Below are 22601 nucleotides of genomic sequence, written 5' to 3'. Positions count from 1 at the left end.
TATTGGCCTTACTTTTCTTGAGACTAATAATGCCTAGGTTAGTGAATTAACCTTCTGGCATTTCTTTCCATTTCCATCTCTTTTCTGTCCAGTTCTTATATCGAGTTGCCATATAACAACTCTGACCATGTTACTCCTTACCTTCCATACTGAGTTAAGTCTAACCTCCTTAGTCCTTGGAATCATTTATTTCCATTTACTTCTTTCATACATACCATTCTTTTCAACTCAAGCGTCTGAGTTGCCAGTGCTTTTCTACCTTAATTTAATGCTTTTGGTCATTCTGTTCCTTCAGCGTGGAATATTTTCTTTTCCCATTTCCTATCTCATACCCTTCCACACCCAATATAGATATCATTTCTTCCACAAAACCTTTCCTTATCCCCTTTACTGAAAATCATTTTATGGTCTTCTAAATCCTCAAAGCACTCTTTCAAAACCATTCTTACTTGTGTTTTGTCTTGTATTATAGTAATTTATATCTGTCTAGTAGACGTAGATTTGTAGAATGAAAGGTCAGTGAATTTTTGTTGTACAGTGGAAAGAAGCAAATAGTTTAGTGGTTGGGAGCATGGACTCTGGAGTCAGACTGCCTGGGTTCAAATCCTAGCTCTAACCAGTTAGCTGTGTCACACTAGGGAAGTAACTTACTAGTTTGCTACATAAGAATAAAAACAGTGTCTTCTTTATAGGCGGCTAGTTGTGAGTATGAGATTAATTTATATATATATAAACATGTATCTAGTGTTTATAGTAGTACCTGGCACATGGCTAAATGGCTGCAACTCTGCCTCTTTTTGATTAAAGTCCTATTTGTGACAGTTTGTCTGTTGAGGGCTGGGTGTCAACCTAGCTCCATCCCTGTATATTTGAGATAAAACTTTTATCTAGTGTTCCAGTTGCAAAGTCCCTCGTCTTTTCACTCTGTTAATTTTCTTTTTATCTTTACTTTGATATTCTTCATTTTGTAGATACTTTTTATAATAATTTGATTAGTTGCTTGAAATGAAAAGACAAACTCTCTTTCATTACTAGAAATATTCCTTATTTTTCTAGTTAAAAAATAAATTTGTAGCCCATCTGAAATTCTGTATGATGTATAATGAAGACGAAGAGATCAATTTGTTTTTCTTCCTGTTAATGTTATTATACTAGAAACATTTATTTGTTATTCTTTTCCCTATTTTTTACTTGTGATGAGAATTTTTAAGATCTACTCTCTTAGCAACTTTCGAGTATACAATGTGCTACTAGTAACTGTAGTCATCATACTGTACATTATGTCCTCAGAAATTATGTATCTAACAACTGGAATTTGGTACCTTTCGACTGCCTTCATCCATTTCACCTGCCCTCACCTCCCTGGCCACCACTAGTCTGCTCTGTTTTCTATGAGTTCGGTTTTATTAGATTCCACATTCGGTGAGATCATAGAGTATTTGTCTTTCTCTGTCTGATTTATTTCACTTAGCATAATGCCCTCAAGGTGCATCCATGTTGTCCTCATATATTTAAAATGTACTAATTTGTAGCTTTAAAAGACTATTTCCTGTTTGTCTGTTTTTTGTTTTTATCTAGTATCAATAGGCTCAGATACATGCTTATTTTTTATTTTTTCAAATTTATTTTGGACAGCATACTCTCAGCATATTCCTTAATATTTCATTTATCCTTTGGGAATTTTAATTGACATTATGCTAAAGCTATGAATTTACTTAAAAAGTATTTTCAACTCTGGTAATTTAAATAATGAGGGGTAGTTCTATTTGTCCTTTTAATCTATATTTTTTCTTTCCCTCTTTCCTTCTCTTCCTTTTTTCCTTGCACTTATTTTTCCCTCTCTTAATAGTTATTGCTCTCTAGTTCCTTTAAATCCTCATTAATTTCCAAGCATTTATTTGTTTATGTAAATGCGATATCTCTTGATAACTCTTCTTAATAAAGAATTGTTTGAAAAGGATTAAATAATAATTGAGATACCATTCTAATATTACTGAGGTTTTTAAAAAAATGTCAAACCCTCAATATTTGCTCATTTCTGGGATTTCTCTTTAAGAATAATGTTTTATATACATATCCAGTTGTGCTTTTACTTGCTTGCTGTACCTTGGTAATTTCATAATAGGAAATAGTAAGCATCAGGGCCACATTATGACTTTCACGGGCCCTCGGCACTTTTGCCTTCATGAGTCCCTTTCTTCATAAAAAGGTAATAAAAATATTTTATGACTGCATTGTTATAAAGACAAGTATATTATTGTACATTAAAACATTTTCTTTGACCTAAAAGTTCATTTTTTTCTTCTGATTTTAAAAGAAATTAAAACTTGTGGGCCCCTAAAATTATTGTGAACCCTAGATGATCTGTCTACATGCCTAAGGATAACTATTACAGAATTGGGTTATATATTCTCAGATCAACTTAGTAATAGAAAATTATTAAGGTTCTTTTCAGGTGAGTAATAAACTATGGGATATTTATGATGGAGTTATGATGTCATTTGTTTATTTTTATTGTGATAAAATATATATAACATAAAATTTACCACTTTAACTATTTTCAGCTGTACAATTGTGGCATTCAATACATTCACATTATTGTGGGATCATCTTTATCCATCTTCAGAGCTTTTCATCATCCTTAACTAAACCCTCCACCTGTTAAACCACTTACCATTCCCTCTTCCCCCAGCACCTGGTAACCACTTATAGTTTGTTTTTAATGTTTTGTTTCTTTTTTTCCTGTGAGGAATATTGGCCCTGAGCTAACATCTGTTGCCAATCTTCCTCTTTTTTTCTTTTTTTGGTGAGGAAGATTAGCCCTGACGTAACATCTGTTGCCAGTCCTCCTCTTTTTGCTGAGGAAGACTGGCCCTGGGCTAACATCCATGCCCATCTTCCTCCACTGTATGTGGGACGCCACCCCAGCATGGCTTGATAAGCCATGGGTTGGTCCGCGCCCGGGATCTGAACCTGTGAACCCGGGCCGCCAAAGTGGAGTGCACGAACTTAACCGCTGTGTCCCCGGGCTGGCCCTGTTTTTAATCTTTTAAATCATTTTATAATTAGTGTTTATGGGAAACTTATGGAGATCTGGTTTATGTTATCTAGGAACCTAGATACATGTGTTTACATATGAGTTGCTGATGAAAGCATAAGAATATTGAGCAGTATTGTAGGTTGTCAATGAGATATTCTAGATACCCGGTGTACTTTAGAGAAGACTGAGACAGGTACTTGGTGTGAGAGAGGAAAGGGGACGTGAGTTTTCCTGAGACAAATTTAGATAGGGTGTGTTGAAGTAGAGGGAAGTTATGGATTGGAATGCAATTCATAAAGTTATTTGTATACTAGGCAACAGTCTAGGTTTTTTAACAAAGCGTTGCCATTTAATGTGTTAATGTGTTAATCTGTAATTTTATAAACTGTACAGATCTATTTAAGAGGGCAGATTTAGGGATGGTGGAGGGAACTTTGGGGAAAGTGTTTCTCTTTCAATAAGATTTGTTTTTTTTTTATCAAAATGATTTGTAACCAGCAATGTATTGTAGAATTATTTAGTGCATAAGTAAAATAATTTGTATTAATTTGTCTTTCTTCCCTAAGAAAATAATTTTTAAAAATCCTTTTGGCCTTTTCTCTTTTTTTTTGGTAAGAGTCATCTGTTTTAGAGTTGTAGTAGTTAGGAAAATATTCTCAAGTTTTAAGGGGAAAAAAAGAGCCATTATTGTGAAACTTCATTTGGTCAGAACTTTAACCCAGACACATGGCTTCCAGTGATGTTTTGAAAAACGCTTGTTAATTCTTCCTCTTAAAAAAAAATCTTAGTATTCTGTTCTTTAAACCTGTGTTCTTTAAACTATTCTTTAAACATACGTATGTGTATTTATTTTTATTGATTTAAAGAAATACTTATGCTTATATAAAACATGTACTTTTTTGTTTTAAAAATAGATATATGTTCACAAGGCTCAAAAATTAAAACAATTTAAAAAGATTCACATTGACAAGTTTAAGTCCTGTGCCTGTTTTCCTCTCTCATTCTCTATAAGTAACCACTTTTGTTTCTTTTGTATGTTTCCATTGTTTCTTTACACAAATATGAATATATTTTCCCCCCATTCAGAGACAATGAGCATACTGTATACACTATTCTACGTTTGTAATTACTTAATTCCTTAATGTATCCTGTCAGCCTTAAAAATGTTATTTCTTTTAATGTGTATTAGTATTGTGCTGGTTGTCAAATTGATAAATTTAGAAATCATTTTCTACTTCAACATCACTTTTGATTAGTGGCATATAGAATAATTAACACTTTAGTAATTAATTACAATTACTTATTAATTTCAAGTAATTATATCAATCTCAGGAAACCTAGTAGATATAATTCCTATTTGCTTCGTATAGGTTATAGGTTTTTTGTTTTTTTTTTTTTTTTGCCTGAAATGTTTGAATATGCTAGACTTAAAACTTTAAAAAAAATTCTGAAAATTTTTTTCTGCCTTCCTAAGATATTCACATGATGTTTAGTGTGCAGCTCCAGTGTGTGAGTAAGTACTGAAAAATGCCTAGCCAGTGAGGTCATATGATGGACTGAAAAGTCTCTGTTTGTTTAGAATCAAGAGAACTTTCAGAATGGTGGTAGCAGTTTTCTTTAACATATCTTCACATAATAAATAGCTTTTGTCTGTTAATTTTGATTGATTTCTTTATATTCTCATATGTGAAAAATAGATGTTGAGGGTAGGTAAATCTTTGATTTATTCAGACATAACTAGAAGGATAAAATGATAGTCATTATTGGTATTTTGTGAAAAATATAAACATAAGCCTTTGGGAAAGAGTTTGTTAAAAATGTTTTTCACTGGCTCTGTATTGTCTTGTCCTAGACCTGGGCTATGACTGTTTCTGACTTTCAACTGGAGGTTGATAGAATATTTCCTGATTTTTTTTTTTTAAGGGAAAAGTAATCTCTGACCTAGACATCTTCAAGTTGGAAGGGCAGCATCAGGTAGAGAAACATCTCTTCCAATATATATTTTGTTATAATCATATCCTCAATTTACAGGCCTTAATTTTGAAAGTCTTTTAAGAATAATAGCCAACATTTATTGATTGCTTGTCATTTGCCAGCTCGTATTTAAGTGCCTTATAAACATGTAATTATCACAGCAGCTCTAGGTACTGTAGCTTTCTCCAGTTTACAAATGAGAATCTAGTTCATACTTAGGATTCTTTAATATAACTTAAATTAGGGGAAGAGTTCCAACAGGAATAAAATTAAAGAATTTTTTTCATAAAGTGTGATCTTGATTTCCATGCTCTTTCACTTTCTTAACATCGCAGAATTACTGTCATTGGTTTCATTCTCTTTGCAGCAGTCATTTTTCTTTTTATTTGACAAACACTTAGAATTGGCTAGGTGTCATGCTTTGTGTATACAGTGGTGAATAAAGCAGGCACAGCCCTTGCCATCAGTTGTGATGACAGTCCACTAGTGGAAGATAGAAATAAACAGATAAACAGGTAATAGGCTAAGAAGATAGCGAGCAGAGTACTTTGGTGAGGAGTAAAAAGAGAGGCCTGCTTAGAATTTTCAGGGAAGGACTTGTGTGAGGGAATAACAGTAATGCTATGATTTTAAAGTTGAGAAGAAGCAAAGAGCTGAAAGCAGAGGTCCCAGGCAGAGGGAATAGCATCTGCATGAATGCAGCAAGGTAGAGAATACTTGGTGCTTTCTGAGAACTTAAAGATATAGAGTAGCTGGAGCAGAGGTGAGTTGCCCTAAATGAGTACAGAGTTGGGTATAAGAGAGAGTGAGTGAGTCAGAAAAATAGAAGATGAAAGTTGGAATGTTTGAAATTGAGATTATAGAGGGTTTTCGATTATTGGTAATGACGTGGTCTAGGATGTGACCATGACAGTTGATAATAAGGTGGGATAGAAGTTGAAAAGCCAAGATGTTGAAAGCATCACTTACATAGTTATTAACATCTCTGAGAATTAAGACAGGAGTAATGTTGGAGAGAGTGGCAGTGAGCCAGGAATTAAAATCATTGAGAAATGAGGGGACCGTTGAGGTTTTTGTAAATGAACTGCAACGGAAGACAGTCTGACATGATCAGGACTGTACTGTTTTAAGAAAGAGGGAGGGAGAATGATTTGGAAGGAGCGAAGAGGACCCATACCTCATTTAGTAGGTGTAAGAGCCCTGAGAGGACAAAAAGCTACCACTTAAGATGGCTGCAGGAGAAATAGTAGACTCCATGGAGAGCCAGCTTTCTGTAGAGTAAAAGGACCAAAGATAGGGGCTTTTGTTGATAATGGGCTGTGAATTCTAGAGGATACAGCGGAAAGGTGTCAGAAGTTGGGGAGTAATGGATATGCAGAGCTGTTTAATGATGGAAAGGAGCTTTTAGGGACTAGTATAAACAAGAATAACAGGCGTATGTTCTCAAGTTCTCAGTGATTGGATAGGTGAAGAAGCTTGAGGTTGAATAAGTCTTACATCGAGTCAAAGGCTCACTCTTATCCTTTACTGGGGTGAACATCTTTTCCTATGTTTAAGAGCTGTTTGTGTTTTCTTTCCTGTGAACTGTCTCTGCATATCCTTACCTCATTTCTAGGAGTCCTTTATCTATTAGGAACATATCTGGTCTGTAATATGAGTTGCATATATATATATTTTTTTTTTCATTATTCTTTTGACTTAAGAATAATGTTTGTTTTTCCTAAATGGAACAACATGTTTTTCCATTTAGGAGTTTTTGATTTTTATGTAGTTGGATTTATCAGTATTTTCTTATGATTTATAGAATTTTGAGTTATATAGGACTTTCTCCACAGTTTTAGTGGCATTATCTGATATGTTCTTTATGGTTTCATTTTTGTTTTATAATGAATAGACCTTTGTTTAAATACAATTTTAGATTTACAGAAAAATTGAGCAGATAGTACAAAGAATTCCATATTACCCACCCAACCCCTATATCCAGTTTCCCTTATTATTAACATCTTACATTAATGTGGTACATGTGTTACAGGTAGTGAACCAATATTGATACATTGTTATTAGCTAACTAAAATTCATAGTTTACATTAAGGCTCACTTTGTGTTGTACAGTTTTATGGGTTTTGACAAATCCATAATGACATGTATTTATCACTACAATATTACACAGAATAGTTTCACCATCCTAAAAATGTCCTGTGGTCTACCTATTCATCCCTCTCCCTTCCCTCTCTCTGAACCTCTAACAACCACTAATTTTTTTTACTGTTTCTATAATTTTGCCTTCTCCAGCATGTCTTAATTGGGATCATGTAGTATGTAGACTTTTCAGACTGACTTCTCTTACTTAGCAAAATGCATTTAAACTTCATATATGTCTTTTCATGGCTTCATAGCTCATTTCTTTTTATTTCTGAATAATACTTCGTTATATGGAAGCACTATAGTTTGTTTATCCTTTCACATATTAAAGGACATCTTGATTGCTTCTAGTTTTTGGTGATTGTGAATAAAACTGCTATAAAATATATTCATGTACAGGTTTTTTTTGTGGACATAGGTTTTCAACTCAGTTGGGTAAATACCTAGGAGCATGGTTGCTAGATCAAGTGGTGAGACTATGCTTAGCTTTGTAAGAAACCACCAAATTGTCTTCCAAAGTCTCTGTACCTGTGGTTTCATTTTCTACATTTAAGTCTTTGATCTCTTTGGAGTTTATCCTGTTATGTAGTGTGAGGTATGGCTCTAACTTTATTCTTTTCTGTTTGAATACCCCAAAGTTCCAACACCACTTATTGAATAGTCCATCTTTTTCTTTTTTTATTGAAAATACTACCTTTATATGTTACATTCCCATATGTATTTGGATCTATTTTTTGAACTTTCTCTTTTGTCCCATTGGTATTGTCTCTTCATGTCCTGCTACCACATGGTTTTAATTATTAAAGCTTTTAATACATTTTAATATTTGGTAAGGCTAGTTTTCCTCATTTGTTTTTTCCAGAGTTTTTCTAGATACTCTTGCTCCTCCCTACTGTCCCCAGATAAACTTTAGGATTGGCTTGCCTAGTTTAAAAACAAAACTGTTTCTTTTTAAATTGGTTTCGTTTTAAATTAATGAATTGTCTTTATGATATTAAATCTTCCTATCCAAGAACATAGCTTGTCTTTCTGTTTGTATCCTTTAGTAGTGTTTTAAAGTTTTGCTCTTATAATTTTTGTACATTTTTGGTAAAGTTTCTTATAAGGTATTTTGTCTTTTTGCTACTATTTAAGTGGAGTCTTTCTTTACCTGGTTGTTTAATGGGAAATTTTTTTTTCAAAGGTAAACTATGTTATAACGTCTGTGTATCCTGAAAAGAATGATCCCCTGTAAGGGGAAAATTGAGATGATGATTCAGGAGAAAGTAGGGAGAGCAGCAGGAGCCAGTCCTTGACAAGGCAATAGGGTATGGGATCTGATTAGATCTGATTTTCCCATCTTTACTTGCCCTAGACAATGATTTTACTTGTATTTTACTGTGATTTTTAAAACACTATATATTTTATAGAATGGGACCTATAGAATCCAAATCCTAGTGACTGTAGAGATCGTTTCACAGATGAAGAAACTACAGCCCTGAGATTTTAATGTGACTTGTCCAAAAGTAGTAGCAGAGACAAAATCAGAAGTCAGGTTTCTTTACTCCCGATTTTATGTTTTTTCTCACTTTGCTGCTGCATCCTTAAGTGCCTATAATTAACAGTTATTTGAAAGTTAATATCATGAATCAAGACATGCCAATTTTATATTGAAGTTTTTAGTGATTCCTTTCTCTCCCATACATTATATTACATTGTGTTTTGTTTGACTGAAATAATACCTTAGTGTTATATGGTCTGGGAAATTCAAAATATCGTCAGACCGAATTTAAGTATGTGGTGACTATTATCTACCCTTCCATTAATCCTCAATATTTAGTTTCTAGAAGTTTAGTTTACCTCCTTTTCTGATGAAGTCCTTTGGGATCATGAACTTGCTCTTCAAATAGCCAGATAACATCCTTTGTGTACTATATTCATGTTTCATCGATCATCTCATAAGAAATGCCTACTTTACAAGCTTAAAATCAAGAATTGGATATTTGTACTCAGTGTTTTGCCCTTTCCGCCCTTGTGTTGTGTAGACTGTGTTTTATGTAATGTGTATTACAATTCAAATATGCATTTTTAATATGCCATTGAATATAGAGTTATTCTGATTTCTTTCATATTTTATATTAGCATTTCCTTACAGTTAGTGTAATGCCTTTATACTTTTGAAAGGCATTCTCTTAAATTAGACTCCCCTCAGTATTCAAGGAGGGTTTATATTATCTGTTAATTAAAAAAAAAAAACATATTTACTTCATTCAGCAAAGATTTGAGTTCCTGTATCTTTTAGTGTGTGCCTACTAGATACTAGCATACCTATCAAAGCTATGCAGACAGGTCTACCCTCCCTCCCTCCACGATATAGATATACGTATATCCTTGAATGGTGAGATGTAGTAAGGCGCTTTTTTATAGGATGTAAGATAAAAATGTAAAGTCTAAATCACTCTAAAATAGCTTTGAAAGCTTAAGTTGTAAAAGTAACTTGATAGAAGAATTTCTAAGACGTGTTTATGCTTTCTAGAACTAACATTGTTGAGTGTCTGTAAGTCCCTGACATGATTCTAGTTTTGTAATAACATACTGATAGGGAAGCATTAGAATCCCCTTTACAGATGAGGTCTGTCAAGCTTTAAATCTTTTTCTTCTGCATCACAGTGCTACTTTTGTCTGGCAGTGGTTCTCAGCTCGGGTGGTGTTGCGCTGTTAGGGATGGTTTTGGTTGCCACAATGACGGGGTTACTACTGACATTGATTGAGTGGGGACCAGGGATGTGATATACCAGATAGTCTTACACTACAAAGAATTTTTCTCTCCTGAATATCCAGTAGTGTGCCTATTTGGAAACATACTGTTAGTATCTTTGTACTTTTTCAGTCCTACTTCATAGGTGATTAGAAGTTAACTGTGCAAGCACTTTCATTAACTGTGCTTTATATTATTTTGTGTGTATGTGTGTGTGTGTATATATATATATATTTACTGTTTTTCTTTTATATTTGCAATACCTTAAGGAAAATGTCCTATTATTCTTCTGTCAGGCCCCATGAGGGGGATAATGAAGAGGTGGTATCCTCATTTTGAAAAGTGGTTGATCTAAAATCAGTGATTGATTTAGTAATAGATGTAATAATTAGAATTTAAATTTACTTTCTTTTCAATGATAATAATTTCCTTAAGAGTATAAAACTTTCTTATCACAATTTAACCTAGTATTTTTATGATACAAAAGTACTTTTCAAATGAGATGTAGATATGAGACATATTTGAAATAAGAGATCTTTTAAAAATTTTATAAAGCATAAGGTGTCATAGATCTTGACTCCTTTATCCAACAAAACCATTAAATATTTTTGGCTTTCTCCTTATATATTAATGGAAAGACATTTTTAGATAATCTCACTAACTGGTGACTAGAGACTAATGTTGAGCTATTTATCTGTCATAACTGTACAACAACATACCTATAAGTAGGTAGACCTTTATAAATAATGTGGTGACAACTTTGGAAATTTGCTTGTGGCTATTCAAATAGATTTTAAATTTCAATTATTCCTTGAAAAATTACAGGAATGCAAAATTAGTTTTAGTTTTCCTTGATCCTCTCAGTAGGATGTTTTCCTTGATCCTCTGAGTAGTATGCGTGTTTAACTTATTGAATTTAACTCTATTCTTTGCAGCCCCCTCAAATTTTATTTTTCCTGAAAACTTGTCCCTCCTGTCCATTTATTGAACTTATATGTGCTGTATCACAATTACAGTTCCTAGTTCTCTTATAGGGTGTGAATATCTTACTGTACTGAGTGCAATTCTTCCTCAGGCTGTGCACATTTTAAACAGCATGGCCCTATATGCAAGCCATCTTCTTCAACTGGTGCTCAGAGTAACAATTTTGCTTTAATAATTGAGGAAAAGTTGCATGTTGAGCCTATCTGAGAGGTGGCAGAGTATGTACTCCAACAGGTAACTCTCTAATCAAGGAAAATTGATTAACTGCAATTTTTGCCTTACACCCTGACTTTGGAAATAAACCCCAAGAAATGGTACTATTCCATTACATTTTACAATGGTGTGATTTGTGCTTTGGTCATTTATCATCAGTTAAGAGTAACAGAAAGTTATTTTGGGGTTGGAAAGCTGGGAAAGGTGAGAGATGATTCTCCTTTCCCTTTTCTTATCTCTATCCCTAACCCCTATCTTTTTGTTTTCCCATGTCAAAAGAAGGAAAAGAGAGGATATGTCTTAAAAAAGCTTTAAAATACCAAAATGGGGTTTTGAGAGAGATGAGAATTTGGCTATGCTTTACAAAGGTAGGTGATGGAAAACATTGGTAGACTCCTCTAAATGCACATGCAGATTTTATCTCAACATGTATTTTTACAAAATACTTCAGTTGTGTTTATTACCATCAGTCTCTTTCCTGACATCCTGTGCTCCTCCCTGCACTACTTATTGTGCATTTTCCCCCTAATTATGGTCTTACTGTAATTCTTAAGAAATACATTTTGTGAAAACATGTACATTTTCCACATAGAAAGCAAACTCAGTGGAAGATATACAGAAGTTGGTAACACATAAAGCTTTATAATGAAGATTATTCAGTTATTGTAAATACTAATTACAACAGTGAAAAGTAGTGTTTAAATATTATTTAGCTCAATGATTTTATCATTGAGTATCGGCCATTTTGAAGGCAGTATTCTAGACAACATTCAGAATGAAAATGTTTTACCTTCATTCACTGGAGAGTAACAGTAGCTAAATAAATCTTATTTTTGTTCTCTCAAATTTCACTTGAGAGTAGGGAGCCAAGGATGAGCAATGTAGCCCGGGACCCTGTCTTCAGGAACCCTCAAGATGGGGATATAAACAGTTAAGGAAATTTTATTCAAATTTTATTTTAAAAAAAAAGAAGATGAAAAGAAAACTCAGATAATTCTAAATAATACAGGTTAGTGTTATTTAAAGCTAACAGCTGTCACTACACTTTGTTAGAGGCAATTTTAGTTATCTATTGCTGTGTAACAAATCATCCTAAAACTTAGTGGCTTAAAAGAGCAGTTTACTATTATCTCGTGGTTGTGTGGGTTAACACCTGGGCACTTCTTGTTTCGGGTCTCTTATGGAGTTGCAGTCAGATAGTGGCCGGGACTGGAGTCATCTGAAGGCCTGACTGGGATGGATGCTCAGTATGGCTGGCAGTTGATGACAGGCCATCCTCAGGGACGTCAGCTGGGGCTGTCACTTGAAACACTTACTGAGGCCTCTGCATGTGGCTTGAGTTTCACACAGAATGGTGGCTTGGATCCCAGAGGGAGCATCCTAAGAGCAAAAAATGTTCTAAGAGACCTAGCTGTACTCCACTTAGCTTCTTATGAACTATAAGTCTCAGAATGTCACTTTATTACATTGTGTTGGTCAAGCAGGTCACTGAGGTCAGCCCAGATTCAAGGGAGAGTCATTAGACTTTACCTTTTGGTGGGAAGAGCATGTGAGAAGGGAGTTATTATTGTGGTTATCTTAAATACATGATTTGCCACAGAGGCCTGTTAGTTCTATAAGTGTTGAATCAGAACTTTGAACTAGATAACAAAAACAATGAAATATATCATTAGAACAAAAAAATGGGCTTTAATAAACAAAATAGTAAATTCCATTTTTAATACTTGAAACAGTCATTAAGAATGTGAATGGCAAAATGTGATGTAAGAGTTCCTTTATTTTTTTAATCTAGCATTTATTTAGGACTTTTTACATAGAAAAAAATTATTCTGTGTTGAGAAAGGTCTACCCATTTGTACATATTTGTAAACAGGAAGGGCTAACATGAAATCTTAACTGACTTGGTAGTCATGAAGATTTAGTCATGGTGACCTTTCATGGTTTTGTTTTATATACATGACCTGATAAAACTTTTAATTTATGAAAATTCATAAAAGCCAAATTGAAGATGATGGCATAAGATCAATTAATGAAAGTATCAACAGAGTTATTTGCTACCTGTTGATGATTTTTTCACAGTGTTATTGTAATTTACAAGGAGAAAGTGATTGATTTGGACAGTGTTGGTGACCGAATTGGATTCATCACCTGGGTCAGTATCCTTTAGCACTGGTATAAACATATAGCACTCTGTGCAGAGGACTCTTGCTCTCTGGGTACTTTCCCAGTAAGAGGAATGAGCAAGAATGAGTTTTGTTAAGTCATGGTTATATCAAAGTGGTAACTGCTGATAAAATTCATTTAAAGAATATATCCTTTCCAGAATTGCCTTAAGAGCTTCAGGTTTGACAGAGTCTGTGTTTCATATGGGAAACTGGAAAAGTCTAAATTGTGAAAGCAAACATGGTAGCATGGCTCTGTGATATTTGTGTCTGAAGATTAAGGAGGGTTCGTATCTCAATTTTCATTTACCTTCCAGGATGAGGTAGCTTATTTTTAGTAGTTGTGACTTCATGTAGAAACTGAATGGCTGAGAGTGATATGATGGGAGGGGAGTGGGAGTAGAGAGGATTCCATAGAGCAGAGCCCCCTCTTAAAGCTCTGGTTTTTTTGAAGCCCGTGTACAGTTTGTTGAGATGGATTGGAGTATTACTTCTGCATAGTGAAATTGGCTTTGATGCTTTAGTTCATTAGAGCTGATATATGCCAAGGCAGCTGTGTACATTCCTGAAAAGTCTGTTTTCTGTCTGGTCTACGATTTGAGAATAAGACATTAGAAGCCACAACTACGTGAAAGTACTGCCTTTTTTTCTTACCCTGTTATGAACTACATGCCCCAGATCTGTGCATAAAAAGATGATTTTGTAGATGAACATAGTTTTGGCTGGAATGACCATACATCCAGTTTGCTTTGGATAATTTCACTTTATGCCTGCTGTTCTAGTATTATGCCCGCTGTTCTAGTATTATGCCCAGTTAGCACTCCCTTGCACTCTCTAAAGGGTACTTGTGTAGATGATAAACTATACAGACACTGTGTTTGCAGTCAACTTTCATTTGTCATTGAGAGGATAATAGTCATAATATACCTACTTTAAATTCACTTTTAACTCTTAAACCTTTTTAAAAACAGTATTTTAACCATAATCTTTCATTAAATTATAAGATTTAATAATAAAATATATGTTTAACTTCAGTTTTACTTCTGTGTTTTACTTACTGTCTTCTGGAAATACTGAAAAGCTGAATTAAAAAATGCATAGAGTAGGGGCTGGCCTGGTGGTGTAGTGGTTAAGTTCACACACTCCACTTCAGCGGCCTGGGGTTCGTGGGTTTGGATCCCGGGTGTGGACCTAGATACCGCTCATCAAGCCGTGCTGTGGCGGTGTCCCACATACAAAATAGAGGAGGGTTGGCACAGATGTTAGCTCAGCAACAGTCTTCCTCAAGCAAAAAGAAGATTGGCAACAGATGTTAGCTCAGGGCCAATCTTTCTCACCAAAAAAATTTAAAAAATACACAGAGTGGAATGAGAGAGTTAATACTAGATTTTTGTGGGTCATTTCTATTACTGGATAGTGCCAGTTTTATACACAATTCTGAAGGGATTTTTTAAGCTTATTGTATCTAAAAAGATATTACTGTGTTAGCATACATAAAGTGTTCATCAACACTTATAAACATTCTGATGGGCTTTTTATGGTGTTATCCTTTTTATGGTGCAATAGCCGACTTTGTTTTGGTGCCGGAGATATGTTTGCCTTGGTTTTTAAAATTGGCTGTGGTGACACATTCAAAACAATATAGAAATGAATGAAATAAAAAGTGCAAGTTCCATTTCAAAGCACCTTTCCAAAAGTCACTGCAGTTTAGATTTGTTTCTTCAAAAAAAAGTGTTTTATAAACAATATACCAGAAATTTTATTTAAAAATTTGGTGGTAAAGCAGTATAAAGGATTATTTTCTAAAATATTCGTTCCCTGAGCTGAATCATCTTTGGATCGTTATTTTTTAATGATTTTAATTTTAGTATTCGGATAATTCTTTTTGTATTTGGCCTTTACCAGTGCTTTGAAATGATAATTTTGTGGTTTTATATGTCAGCATGGTTTTCACAACTGCAAAAATTAGCATGGGGTCACAGACTCTGTCTCCTAAAAAAGTCCAACTGTGAAAAAGGCAAAATCTAAATAATAGTGTTATAGTATATTATTTCTTCAGTCTAATAATGCTGCTATCGGATACTTTTAATGTCATACAAAATTAATAGAAAAAGAGCTTCAGAATCATAAGAGTTGAATACTTGATATGTAACAGGCATTCAATAAATATATATATTTTTCTCTTTTCTCCATGCTCTTTAGGGTGGAAAGGTTCCCAACAGGCAATGAAACATCCTTAGAAACAGAAATTCTATTTTTTATTTTTCCTTATTTAAAATGATTTTTTCTGTTTATCGCAATGCTTAGTAATTGTATTCTCCATTCTTAAAGAAATTTTTTAAGATAATTATTCTTACTGGCCGATTTTTCCAGGGCTTATTAGAGTTCAAATCACTTGATAATATTTTTTCTTTTGTGTGTGTGTGTCCACTATCCATTTCTAAAACTTTTCTATAGTCCGAAACAGAAACTCTGTATGTATTAAATAATAACTCTCCATTCCCCTTCCTCCTAGCCACTGGTGACTTCTGTTCTACTTTCTGTCTCCATGAATTTGCCTGTTTTAGGTACCGCGTGTAAAGGGAATCGTACAATATTTATCCTTTTGTGTTTGGCTTATTTCACTTAGCATGTTTTCAAGGTCCATACGTGTTATAGCATGTGTCAGAATTTCATTCCTTTAGGCTGAATGCTGTTCCATTGTATTTTGCTTATCCATTCATCTGTTGATGGACATTTGGCTATTGTGAATAATACTGCTATGAGCATGGATGTACAAATATCTGCTTGAATCCCTGCTTTGAGTTCTTTTGGGAATATACCTAGAAGTGGAATTACCAGATTATATGGTAATTTTATGTTTAACTTTTTGAGGAACTACCAAACTGTTTCACAATGGCTGCACCATTTTACATTCCCTCCGGCAAAGCATAAAGATTCCAATTTCCACATCCCCAACACTTTGGTATTTTCCTCTTTTTTTCTTAAAATAGTAGCTGTCCAGGGGCCAGCCCAGTGGCGTGGTGGTTAAGTTCACGCACTCTGCTTCACACGCACTCTGCTTCAGCGGCCCAGGGTTTCTGGGTTCAGATCCCAGGTGCAGACCTAGGCACCGCTCCTCGAGCCTGCTGTGGTGGTGTCCCATATACAAAATAGAGGAAGATGGGCACAGGTGTTAGCTCAGGGACAATCTTCCTCAGCAAAAAGAGGAAGATTGGCAACAGTCTTAGCTTAGGGCCAATCTTCCTCACCAAAAAAATAAATAAATTAATTAATAATAATAATTATAGTAGTAGCTGTCCTAATGGGTGTGAAGTGGTATCTCATTGTGGTTTGATTTGCATTTCCCTAATGACTAGTGATGTTGAGCATCTTCTCATGTGCTTATTGGCCATTTGTATATCTTCTTTGGAGAAATGTCTATTCAGGACATATTTTTTTTGGTGAGGAAGATTAGTCCTGAGCTAACTTCTGTGCCCAACTTCCTCCGTTTTATATGTGGGACGCCTGCCACAGCATGGCTTGATAAGCAGTGTGTAGGTCCGCGCCTGGGATCTGAACCTGTGAACCCCAGGCCACTGAAGTGGAGTATGTGAACTTACTACGCCACCGGGCCAGCCCCAATTCAAGACATTTTTGAATTGGGTTGCCTTTTTTGTTGTTGAGATGTAAGAGTTCTTTTGGTATTCTGGATATTAGTTCCTTATCAGATATGTAATTTGCAAACATTTTTTTCTATTCTCTGGGTTGTCTTTTCACTATTGATGGTGTCCTTTGTTGTACAAAAGTTTTTAATTTTGATGAAGTCCAATTTATGTATTTTTTTCTTTTGTGAAGAATTGATGGTAATTCTTCATTAAACATTTGGTAGAATTAACCAGTTGAAGCCATCTGGTCCTGGGATTTTCTTTGTGGCAAGTTTGTTTGATTAGTAATGCAGTCTTTTCACTTGTTATATAGGTCTATTCAGATTTCTGTTTTTTCTTAGTCATTTTCAATAGTTTGTGTCTTTGAGGAATTTGTCCATTTCATCTAGGTTATTTAATTTGTTGGTATAAAATTGTCCATAGTGATTTTTAAAAAATCTTTTTATTTCAATAAGTTGGGAGTAATGTTCCCCCTTTCTTTTCTTATTTTAGTAATTAGAGTCATCTTTCTTTCTTGGTCAGTCTAACTAAAGGTTTGTCAGTTTTTGTTTTTTGTGTTCTTTTGCTGAGGAAGATTTGCCTGAGCTAACCTCTGTTGCCAATCTTCCTCTTTTTGTATGTGAGCCGCCGCCACAGCATGGCCACTGACAGATGAGTGATGTAGGTCCACACCCGGGAACCGAACCCCAGGCCGCTGAAGTGGAATGTGCCGAACTTAACCACTAGGCCACTGGGGCTGGCCCTGTCAATTTTGTTGATTGTTTTAAAGAACCAACTTTGAGTTTCATTGTTTTTTCTCTGTTCTCTATTTCATTTGTCTCCTCTCTAATCCTTGTTATTTCCTTTTTTCTGCTTGCTTGGTTTAGTTTGCTCTTTTTCTAGTTTCTTAAAGTAAAAGTTTGGATTATTAATTTAGATCTTCTTTTTTTAACATATGTATTTACAGGTAACTTTCTTCTAAGCACTGCTTTTACTGCATCCCATAAATTTTGGTGCATTGTGTTTTCTTTTTCATTAATCTTAGTATTTTCTGATTTCCCTTGTAATTTTTTTTTCCTTTGGACCCATTGGTATTTAGGAGTGTATTGTTTAATTTTCATATATTTGTGAACTTGCCAAATTTCCTTATATTATTGATTTTTAATTTCATTCCATTGTGGTTAAAGAATATGGTTTCTATGATTTCTATCCTTTTCAATTTGTAGAGATTTGTTTTATGGTCTAACATATTGTTTATCCTCTATAATGTTCCATGGCACTTGAGAAGAATGTGTATTCTGCCATTTTGGGGTAGAGTATTATATAGATGTTGATGACATTTTATAATATTATTAAGTAAAATATATATCATTTCAATCTGCTGAATTCATATATTGAGGCTATCTTCCTTTGACTTATATAAAGAGCTCCCAGCTTATGTTAACTGAATTCACTGCAAGGCACTTCTGTGGTCAGAACGTAGAGTATTTAAGAGCCAGCTGCACCTGGGTTTGAATCGTGTTTGTACCAGTTACTATCTGGTAACTGGTGTCATGAGCAAGGAACTGAACTTCTCTAAGACTCAGTGTACTGTGAGTGTTTTGAATATTGAATATGGTCCTTGCTTGTCAGTAAAATTTTGAGAACCTAAACAGGTAGATGTTCCATAGGTTGAAGTTATTTCTATATCTATTATTGTTAATTATGTAGCATCCCCATGAAATACATATTTGCTGCATGTGTGGTCTGCTATTTAAAAAAAAAACAAAACTGTTTTACTGAGATATGATTTATCTGCAATAAAATGCATTCCTTGTAAATGTACAGTTTGATAGTTTGATGAGTTTTGACAATTTATATGTACTATGTAAGCACCACCTCAATTAACATAGGGAGTATTTATCACTCCCAAAAGTTCCCTCTGCCCTTAGCAACTGCTAATCTGTTTTCTGTCATAGATTATATTTTCCTTTTATAGAATTTCATAAAATGAAATTGTGTAGTATGTATTCTCATGTCTAGCATAGCATATGATTTTGAGATAAATCCAGGTTTTTGTGTGTATCAATAGTTTCTTCTATTTATTGCCAAGAGATACTCCATTGTATGGCTGTATTACAATTTGTTTATCCATTTACCTGTTGATGGCCATTTGGATTGTATCTAGTTTTTAGCTGATATGAAGAGAGCTGCTATGAACATTCTTGTACAGAATACTTGATAGTGTGCTTTCATTTTCATTTCCTTAAGTGAAATTTGTTTTTGTGATTTCATTTGATGTGAGAGTTATTTAGATATGTGTTGTTTAATTTCCAAATATTTAGGGATTTTCCTGCTATCATTTTGTTATTAATTTGTAGTTTAGTTCTGTTGTGATCAAAGAATGTTCTTTGTATTATTTTAGGAGTTTTGGATTTGTCAACATTTGTTTTATAGCCTGGAATGTGATCCTATCTTGGTGGATTTTCCATGTGCTTGAAAATGTGTATTCTGCCATGTGTGAGTGGAATGTTCAATAAGGTCAAGTTGCATGATAGTGTTGTTTAATTATTCTGTATCCATATATGTATGTGTGTATATATATATATATATATATTTTTTTTTTTTTTGGTTTTACTTGTACTATCAAATTATTGAGAGGAGTATGTTGCAGTTTCCAATAGACTTGTCTTGTTTTTCCTTTCATTTCTATCAGTGTTTCCTTTATATATTTTGAAGTTCTTTTGTTGGGTACATACACATTTAGAATTGTTATGTTTTTGTAGAGAAGTTACCCTTTCATTATTATGGAATGTCCCTGTTTATCACTGTTAGTATTTCTTGTTTGAAAACTACTGAAGCCATTTGACTTTCTTTTGATTAATATTTATATGGTGTATCTTTTCCTATCTTGTTTTTTTTAATCTAAAGTAGATTATATATTTATATTTAAAGTAGATTTCTTGTAGACAATTAATAGCCAGCATATACTTGGTTCCTGCTTTTTTATCCAGTCTGACAATCTCTGCCTTTTAATTGGAGTGTTTAGACTATTTACATGTAATGTAATTATTGATATGTTTGGATTTAAAGCTACCATTTTGCCGAAAGTTTTCAGTATGTCTTATCTGTTCTTTGCTCCCTTTTCTTTTTTCTCCATTTTCCTTGCTTTCTGTTGGATTGAGTAATTTTTTATTATATTTTTATCTCCATTTTTGGCTTATAACTTGTGGGTCAAAGAGCAAATCACAAGAGCAATTGGAAAATGTTTTCAGTGAAATGCAAGTGAAAATACAATATACCAAAACTTGTAGGATGTAGCTACAGCAATCCATAGAGATAAATTTATAGCATTAAATGATTATATTAGAAGAAGAAACATCTCAAGTCAGTGATCTAAGTTTCTATCTTAAGAAACAAGAAGAATAAACTCAAAGGAGCAAAAGAAAGGAAATAATAAAAATAAGAGCAGAGGTCTATGAAATTGGAAAAAGAAAAACAACAGAGAAAAATCACAACTAAAGCTGTTTTTTGGAAAAAATCAAGTAGGATTTATCCTAGACATGCAAGACTGGCTTAGCACTTCAAAATCAATCAGTGTAATTAACCGTTTCAACAGACTAAAGAAAAAAAAGAAAAACATATGATCATCTCAATAAATGCAGAAAATATCTGGAAAAATTCAACATCCGTTAAAAACTTTCATTAATCTAAAATTAAAGGTAATTTCCTCAACTTGGTAAAAGGCATCTGCAAAAAGAACTATATGTTTAACATCATGGCAATTGTTCAGTAGAATTCACTAGTGAAGTCATCTGGACCCAGAATTTTCTTTGTTGGAACTCATTTTATGAGGCCTGTAATACATCAATACCCAAAACAGAGATATTACAAGAAAAGAAAACCACAGACTTGTTATGTACAAAGGTACAAAAGTCCTCAACAATGTTGTAATAAATGCAACAATGTATAAAAAGGATAATATATTATGACCAAGTGTGGTTATTTAGAACTTGGAGAATTTCCAGTTTTCCTTATGTTACTCATTTATAATATACTTTTATCATGCATTTTATCTAACATACCATGTATCATTTCAATTTTTAAAAAAATTAATTTTTTTTATGGTTTAAAATATGTTTTATCTTGGTGAATATTCTATGTGCACTTGAAAAGAGTGTATAATCTGCTATCGTAGAGTGGAGTGTTCTATAAATGGCATTTGAGTTAGGTTGGTACGTAGTATTATTCAGGTCTCCTATATCCTTACTGATTTTCTGTCTAATTATTTTATCAAGTTCTGAGAAAGGAATGAAGTCTCCAACTATGATTGTGGATTTGTCTTTTTCTCTTTTATCAGTTTTTGCTTCATATATTTTGAAGCTCTCTTGTTAGATAAGAAACCACATTTAGAATTGTTGTGTCTCCTTAGAGAATTAATCCCCTGTTATGTAATTTTCGTCTTTCTCCCTGCTAATATACTTGTTCTGAAGTGCACTTTGATATTAGTGTAACTGCTCCAGCTTTCTTGTGATTCATGCTTGCATGATGTATCTTTTTCCCTCCATCCTTTTACTTCTAGGTTACATGTGTCTTTATATTTAAACTGAGTTTCTTGTAGATAGCATTTAGGTGGGTCTTGCTTTATTTTAAATCCAATTTAGCAATCAATCTCTGTCTTTTATTTGGTGTGTTTAGATCATTTGCATTTAATATAACTATTGGTGTGGTTGAATTAAAATATTAAAATCTGCCCTATTTCTAGATGATTTCTGTTTCTTCTGTTTAACTTTTGTTTGTTTCTTTATTTCCATTTGTCCTTTACATACCAATTGAATATATTTTATGGTTTTCTTTTATTTCCATTTCTCTTTTAAAAATATTTTTAGTGATGGCCCTGTATTAAATTATTTTAGTCTTTTTTTCTCTCTGTACTTAAGTTCAGGTACTTTAAGCACGTCTTCAAGTTTACTGATCTTTCATTCTTATCTGATTAATTCCATCCAATTAATTTTTCATTTTACATATTTTTCATTCCTGGAAGTTTTATCTGGTTCTTTTTTGTGTGTGTGTAAGGAGGATCAGCCCTGAGCTAACATCTGCCAATCTTCCTCTTTTTGCTGAAGAAGACTGGCCCTGGGCTAACATCCATGCCCATCCTCCTCTACTTTATATGGGATGCCGCCACAGCGTGGCTTGACAAGCGGTGCATCGGTGCGCGCTCCTGGGGTCCGAACCGGCGAACCCCGGGCTGCCGCAGCGGAGCGTGCGTACTTTACTGCTTGCGCCACTGGGCCAGCTCCTATCTGGTTCTTTTTTATGTACCATTTTTTCCCTTATTACATTGATGATTTCTTGTACATCCTGAGCATACTTAAAATAGCTTTAAAAAGTCATTAACTGCTAATTTCATCATCTGTCATTTTTGCATTTTCTTTCTTTCTTTCTTTTTTTTTTTTGGTGAGGAAGATTAGCCCTGAGCTAACATCTATTGCCAATCCTTCTCTTTTTGCTGAGGAGGATTGGCCCTGGGCTAACATCCGTGACCATCCTCCTCTACTTTATATGTGGGATGCCTGCCACAGCATGGCTTGATAAGTGATGCATAGGTTCGTGCCCGGGATCTGAACCTACCAACCCTGGGCTGCTGAAGTGGAGCATGTGAACTTAACCATTCTGCCACCAGGCCAGCCCCATTTTTACCTTTCCAATTGACTGATTTTTCTCCTAGGGATGGTATCTAG

General features: G+C 34.1%; 1 protein-coding gene across 2 annotated transcripts in view; it reads left to right on the top strand.

Moving 5' to 3' along the window:
* STAM (signal transducing adaptor molecule) overlaps positions 1–22601 on the top strand; it is a 72927-nt gene that overhangs the window by 20500 nt on the left and 29826 nt on the right. Inside the window, exon 2 of one of the 2 annotated variants that reach the window (XM_087420780.1) lies at positions 4964–5014. The exons of the other annotated variant lie outside the window; for it this stretch is intronic. The gene's annotated coding sequence lies outside the window, so the exon portion shown is untranslated. The remainder of the gene's footprint in view (positions 1–4963; positions 5015–22601) is intronic. 2 annotated transcript variants of the gene reach the window in all.

Source organism: Ceratotherium simum, chromosome 32 (genome assembly GCF_057802395.1).
Source record: "Ceratotherium simum simum isolate JZ-2026a chromosome 32, ASM5780239v1, whole genome shotgun sequence".
In the NCBI taxonomy this organism is placed as follows: domain Eukaryota; kingdom Metazoa; phylum Chordata; class Mammalia; order Perissodactyla; family Rhinocerotidae; genus Ceratotherium; species Ceratotherium simum.
Note: the sequence above shows the minus strand (reverse complement) of the source record. Positions and strands in the feature narration are given on the sequence as shown.